This window comes from Cibotium barometz, chromosome 12 (assembly GCF_041138505.1).
Source record: "Cibotium barometz isolate CiBa-2024 chromosome 12, ASM4113850v1, whole genome shotgun sequence".
Lineage (NCBI taxonomy): Eukaryota > Viridiplantae > Streptophyta > Polypodiopsida > Cyatheales > Cibotiaceae > Cibotium > Cibotium barometz.
The window spans coordinates 61,033,218-61,040,805 of record NC_141057.1 but is presented as its reverse complement, the minus strand read 5'-3'; positions in this window follow the sequence as shown (position 1 = coordinate 61,040,805).

Here is a 7,588-nt window from a genome sequence, read left to right as displayed (position 1 = left end):
TGAAATTTTTCGTCAAGGTTAGCTGATGAACATCGGTGACTCGTGGTAAATGGGAGTTGAGGTGGGAGTATTAGGGGAGGTAAGGGCATCTCTAGTACCCTAAGGATTCCTCTTTGGGCCACTTCTTGGGCCTGGTTGAGGTGTGTTATGAAGTGTAGGTGCTGGCAAGGCGAATGACTTCTTGGGGGTTTGCTGGCAGGGGGCTTGAGCGTAAGCAATCCTTTGATAATTTCATGACTACCCCATCTTTGATAGTATGTGCAGTAGAGGGTGGAACGGGGTTGCATATGTGGACACTACATGCTAGTATGGTTAGCATGACAAATCAAGCACCACAATAGCTCCCTCTTGGGGTATAGATAGGGTTGACCAACTCGATCTTGACCTTGGCCAGTTCTCCAACGTTGGAGTCATTTGCTGCATTAATGCAGCGGCCAACTACTGTTTGACTTATTGTCTGGAGGTGGACTCCTTATATTTTCCCTCAAATCTAGTGCAGGTTGTTTTGAAGAAGACCTCAAATGTGCCCTCGTAAAGTTCTTAGGAATGCATTCCCTTGATGTTATTCTCGAAGTCCATAGCACCCATATAGCATTGCTCGAAGGAGGTATAGGGCAGGGCATACAAAGAATTATGTAAGGGTACATCATCTAGGCCTTCCAAAAATCTCCTGATTAGCCTTTTATTTGAGAACTTGTCTCTGGCACTATAATAGGAGTGGAGATACCTTACCCTGTAAATGTAGTCCTCGATGGTTTCGCCATCCTTTTGTTTGCAATGTCAATGAAACTCCATTGGGTTCCTTAACGGGAGTATTCAACTTTGAAAGCCTATTTCAAGGCTTCAAAGGTTGCCTTATCTTTTGTCTTCAAGGACCTAAACCATTGGCCAACTTTGCTATCTAGGGTGAGGCCAAAGGCACTCCCCTTGACTTGATCATCCACATGGCTGAATGCTTTCGCAGATCTGATTAAACATCTCTAAGTGCGGTATGGGGTCCCCAGTTCCATCGAATTTGGTGATCAATTTAGAGATGTTAGAAGGTTTGTTCCAGTCTTGTTTAGGCCCTTGTGCAGGCTGTATTAGGGGCGTGATGCCTACTCTCCTCCCTTTTCCATGGCTATCCTTAACATTTCAGGGTTAGCCCTACCATGGTTGGAGCGGGTGTTGGTTGGGGAATAATAGGTGGGGGAGTTGGGCCTTGTCGCTCGATAATAGACCATTGGGGGTCCTTGTCTCATGGGAGGATTGGGTTGTGCTTCATATGGCCCCATATGGTATCCTGGGTATGTTCCCCAAGGCGAGTATTGCTGGTACGATAGTGCCTCCCCAGGCTGATATGACGGGGGTGAGTGGGCCCTTTCTCTCTAATAGGATGTCTCAAGCCCCCTATAGAGAGCTAGTTCTTATCCTGGGTTTAGCAACATTGATGTCTGGACTTGGTATGAATCGGCCATTCATGTGACAGGCATGGCCCTCCAGGCTAGTGGGGATAAGTTTGGATCTGTGTTTGGATCTGGTTACTTTCACTTTGCCCTATCTCCATTCTAGGATCTAGAGGCGACATGGGATCTCTTTTAGGTTGCTTTTCCATACCTCTATCCCTAGAATGTGGCTCGTCTAACTGTGCATTTCCCAGGATAAAGCTATGGAGTCTTAAAGCAAGGCTTCTTTGTGAATGGGTAGGGGATGTTGGGTCTTGCTCAAGGATAGGTGGTGTGTCCATGCACTCAGCCTCTAGTCCTCTTGTCTCTAGGGCAAGAGTAACTCGTCCTATGCTGGAATGGTCCTCACTCTCACTCATGCTATCAAATACTAACACCATTTAGCTCCAAGTCGTGTTGACGACTGGGTTTGATCTTATGTTCGAGGGAGTGTCAGGAGAATTTATATCGTCGAATAGAGGGTTGTTTTGCACCAGTTCTCGAGCGTAAGTGCATGAATGTGTGGAATAGCAGTGCTGGACCCCATGTGGACAGCCTCTCTATCTGTGTTTTTTTTCTGGAATGGTATGGCCGATACGCTTTCAAGAAGCTACAAGCATACGCTCAGATGAGGACACGAGCATACACTCCCTTCTAAGAGAATGGAACAGGCATGGCAAAGAAGACACAGGCGTACGCTTCCAAGAAAGGAAATCGAACGAACGTAGTAAAGAAGACATGGGCATACGCTTCTAGGAAGACACGGGTGTAGTAAAGAAGATACGAGCATATGCTTCGAGGAAGACATGGGCGTGGCTTGTAGAAAATGGAGGAACGGGCATACACTTGTAGAAGAGGAAGATGCGGCCATGGCAGGACAAAAGGAACGGGCATGGCTACCGAAATAGGCATTCACTCTCCAGATGGTGCGGCATATGCTTCAGATGGTATGGTTATACACTTTTAGTTCAGAGGGATCTTTAATGGTATAGGTGCTGACAGCAGCCACCCACTGAAATTCCTTGATAGTACAGATGTTCCTAGTTTGTACCCCTTGTTTAAGGCTATTTATGCTTAGTTAATACAATTTATTCCTTTTTAAATGTGATGTGCTTAATTAATACAGGAGATACTAGAAGATATACTATGGGGAATGGAACGGGCATTGCAAAGAAGACACAATTGTGGCACTGAGAAGGGTTCGGCCATACGCTTCTCAGAAAACAATCCAGAGTGAAAATTATGCCTCTTCTCCTCCTCAGATTTCTAATGATTCAGGTAGTTCCCAGATGTTTGTCTTTTTTGAGTTTTTCTTTTTGCAAGAGGCTAGAGCTAGTCTCTAGCTACCCACCACCACTGATGCCTAGAATGCCTAAGAAAACCTAATTACCTAAAATTAATTAGAGGATTAAGCTAATTGTGCAAAACTTAACACAGTTGAACAAAACCAAAAATTACATGAATCTCAAGAGCAAAGTTCAAGCACCTACTTGTGTCTCCCACATCCAATGAAGACTTTGACGCTCCTCATGCTCCATTGATCTCCATTGCTCCATGGTAAGACTAAACAAAATCAAACAACAATCAAACAAACACATCCAACAACATGCAACCACCTATGGATTTGCACTCCAACCGGGAAATGTGATAGATTTAGCAAGTGAAATGTATGGAGGACCCTAAGCTAAATACTCATCCTCGTCGATAACGGTGCCAAAGATGTTAACCAAAACATATTACCTTGCACAAGAGAGGGAGAGAAGAAGAGAATTATGCCATGCATGGATCGATTCGGAGACTTGCATTTAGCCAACCTTAATGAGGGTTAACTCCCCTATGTGAGGCTACTAGGGGTCCACTCCACCTCCACTTGTGTCACTCAAATAGAGATCCACAAGCTAGGTAATGAGTAAGGAAGAAGGGAGCTTTGGAAAGCTCTACCTCCACTAAATGCCAATGGTTATGCAAGAGGGATCTTGAGAGAAAGACAAGAGAAGGAAGAAGAGAAGAGAAGCTTGGACTAACACCATTTACTCCATGCATACACCACAATCAAGCACGTAAGCATTCAAAAACACAAGCATGCAACCATAAACACGAGAGAGAGAGAGAGAGAGAGAGAGAGAGAGAGAGAGAGAGAGAGAGAGAGAAGGCAAGACTCAATTGTAAGAAATGGGATTGTGTCTTTTCATATTCCATAAAAACATTTATATACATGAGCTCACTTTTTACAATGGCCAGCCACCCATTTACAATTGGGGGCCCAAAATTGGCTTCCTAGCTCTTAGTACATCTAGGTCATTCGTACGATCGGCATTACACATTCCGTAAGCTTGATCATCCCATATATCTTTTCTCAATAAGCGCTTAGCACAATTACTTAATGATAGATTACAAGAAGTGTAACCATGTGCTTGAAAAATGATGTTAACCAGTGTGGTTAACATAACCCCCTCTCTAATTCACGACTATCCTCATAGCTGGCAAGGGATCTAAAGGTAGTAGATCAAGTATGTGCAGACGGAGTCGCACCATAAAGTGGGATGTGGGGGTGCCCGATGGAAGACTTTGTATAACTGGTCCAAAAGGTTGTCTCCATCATATCTACAAATGTTTATAGGCGCCAGGTAGGCACTTGTAGTAGCCAAAAAGTTGCTTTAGAGTGGGGCCTTTGTCAAGGTAAAAGCCCAAGCCTTAACTACCCTCGTGGTAGTGACGCCAATCCAAGAAGGTCTCTAAGAGTGGTGATGAGGTTGAAGAATCTAATGGTGGCCACCACTACTAGATCTAGCACCTTCTCGTATCTTTTGATGAAGCCATGGATGTGTTTGAGCATGGTTTCATCTATAATAGGAGCATTTGCCACAATTAGGGGCCCAAAATTGGCTTCCTAGCTCTATGTACATCTAGCTCATTCCTACGATCGGCATTACACACGTTGTAAGCTTGGTCATGCCAAATATCTTTTCTTAATAAGCGCTTAGCACAGTTACATAATGATATATTACAAGAAGCATAACCACACTTGAAAAATTACGTTAACCAGTGTGATTCAAAATTACATTATCCATCACATTGCAAAGAAGATACATCTATGGGTGCTTGGGATAAACTATATAAATTGTTTGGGGCAAAACAAAAGAATTTAAAAATAAGCTTTAAAATATAATTCTTTGTCTTGGACATCAAATTCAATGAATCTCTTTTTGCACACCTTAATAAAATGAAGAGTATAACGTAGCCATTGGGGCACCCATAGAAGAAGAGGATGCCATTATTGAAAAGTATGACATTAGAGATACATATCCCCTTGGTGGCTACCCTCAATAACCAACCGTTCTAGGAGTGGAAGCAACACCTGTAGAAGAAGAGAAGCAAATTCGAGGAAAGGAAACCGAAGCTACATCAAGCAATTATCCCGAGAGAACCACGACCGAGAACCAGAGAAGGACCAAGGACATAGATGACTTGGCACTACTACAGAAAGGTAGGTCAGATGATGGCAAATAATTGTTGGCATAAGAAACATGCCAAAGAGTAGTAAATATCATGATCTAGGATGAAGACAAAGGCAAGGCTTCCAAAGATGGAAGCAACCCAAAGAAACTATTTTGAGCATGAGGCATGGCTTCACATCCCTAGTTATAACCCCATCCTCCCATGTGTAAAGTGTCAAGTCAAAGCCAACATTATAGCCCACAAGGCAAGCTAAGACAGACCACTCCACCAGCATATGACTAGGAGTGTAGGTGCAGTGTAGCATTTAGGTGCTAGACCCTCATCACATTGAGGGGGAGTGTTGAAATAGCAATGTGTGAGGGTATAAATGAGAAGAGGAAGGGGGGGAGAGCATGCACATTAGAAAGGAATAAAGACTAAGGGTCATAAATCAAAGGTTGATTTGTATGGTTACTTTTATAAAAGGTGAAGTCAAAGGTTGATTGTATGGTTACTTGTAAAAGGTGAAACCAATGGTCAAAAAAGGCAGCACATGGAGTGTGGGCATTATTGACACATGGATAGCACAAGGGTGCACATAGCTTATGATTTGGGAGCTCTATGAGAGCTATAAAAGAATGTACTTAGATCAACTCTAATGCAAGGTGCTTGTGTTATTTTCTTATGTTCTTGTTGTGTCACCTTACTAATCTCTTGCTTATCTTAATTAGCACTTAGACTATGTCCAAAACCATGTTTTAGTATGCTTTGGTCCACTATTATGTTGATTTTAAACTAATGTAAGGTCATCGACACCAACTAGATGTATAAGGCTAAGTATAGATCCAATGGATCAATAAAGAGTTACAAGACATGGCTCATGGTAAAGGATTTTACACGAGTGTAGGGACTTGACTTCTAGTAGACATTTGCTTGCACAACCAATTGACCAAATTTATAGTCTTGGCCTTAGCGTATCCCTTGGGAGGGGTTACGTAAATGGATGTAAAGTTAGTTTTTCTAAACGAGCATCTCAAGGAGAGAGGTATATGTGGTGTAGCCACTAAGATTTATGATCCTCCATGGTTCAAAAGATAAAGTTTGCATACTAAATAAGGCAAAGCACATGTTGAAAGAGGTCCCTCCCCCCTGGCGGCCCCTCTGAGCATGGTATCAGTGGATTGATAGTTACTTTTTTATAACTATTGGTCTTTTTAAAGGCATGTTGATTGCAAGTTTGTATGTTCTTTATGATTAGGGCAGTACATGAGGCAATACATGACATGACATGTTATCTACACATAGTACTTCGAGCTTTCATTGTCGGAATGCACATGAGAAGTGCTATGAGAAACAAAATGCAGAAGTTTAGAGAGAGAGAAGCTGTATAAACTCTGCTATATGCACAAGGATTTGATACAAGATGAAGTGGGGGACCAAGGGTGGTATTTCTACCACCCTCCAGTGTTGGTCGACTAGCCTAAAAGCAACCGACAGCAAGAGTGCTTGTCCACGACTAAGAGAAAGGCTAGTCAACCAGCATATATCGAGTCAACCATGACAAGAACAGTTCAGCTAGGTCAAGAGGAGTTAGCCAGCAACAATAGAGGCCCGACCAAAAACAAGGAGAAAAAATGGGGGAAAATGGGAAAAGCTCTTGGGCAAGCACACCCACAACAAAGGCCCTCACTCAGTAATATGTATAGATAAGAGATGACCGCTAGCACCCCCTCTCAGCTCCTGGATGTGGAACCAACCCCAATGAGCTGCAGTGCTATTGGAGCATAACCTGAGGTAGAGACTTCACGAGTGAAGAGGTCCACCGCATTGTTCCCATCGAACAATAAACAAGCAAGATGCCACCAGCCAAAATCTTCTCACGAATAAAGTGATATTGTATCTCTATGTGCTTGGTCCCCACTCATAGAAGTGACCAAGTTCCAAGCAATAGCTATACATCTATGGTTACTTAACTGGATGACCGTGGGTTCCTTCTATGGAAACCTAATCTCGCCAAAAGTAAACTCCATAGCCACACAACCTCACAAGCAGCACCACAAGCAGCACCACAAGCAACCCGATACTCTGCCTCTATAGAAGACAAGGCAATGGTTGGTTGCCTCTTGCTACTCCATGAAATAGCTCCTAAGCCAAGGGTAAATCCGTAGCCTGATGTAGATCTCCTCGTGTTTGTTGAAATATACAAGTGAATAGGGTGTGTGTGGGAACAAGCTCTTGGATAGAGGCTGTAAAAGAGGAGATGTAATTGTGAAAGAACCTGTGAAAAGGTGAGAAGAATCTACTAGGAGAGAATAATGGGTAGCATGAGGGAATTTAGGAGTGTGGAGATATTCTGGGAGATATTCAGGGAAAAGAGAAGAGGTGAAAGATCTCCTCGTGTTTGTTGAAATATACAAGTGAATAGGGTGTGTGTGGGAACAAGCTCTTGGATAGAGGCTGTAAAAGAGGAGATGTAATTGTGAAAGAACCTGTGAAAAGGTGAGAAGAATCTACTAGGAGAGAATAATGGGTAGCATGAGGGAATTTAGGAGTGTGGAGCTATTCAGGGAAAAGAGAAGAGGTGGAGAGAATCAGGCAAGAGGTGGAGATATTCTGGGAGTGAATCATGGAGAAATCAATGGGATTTGATGCTTGATGTAAACTCTATAAATTGAGGCATAGCCCTAATGAGAATTTGCTGGTTTTTGAGTATCCATGCCTACATT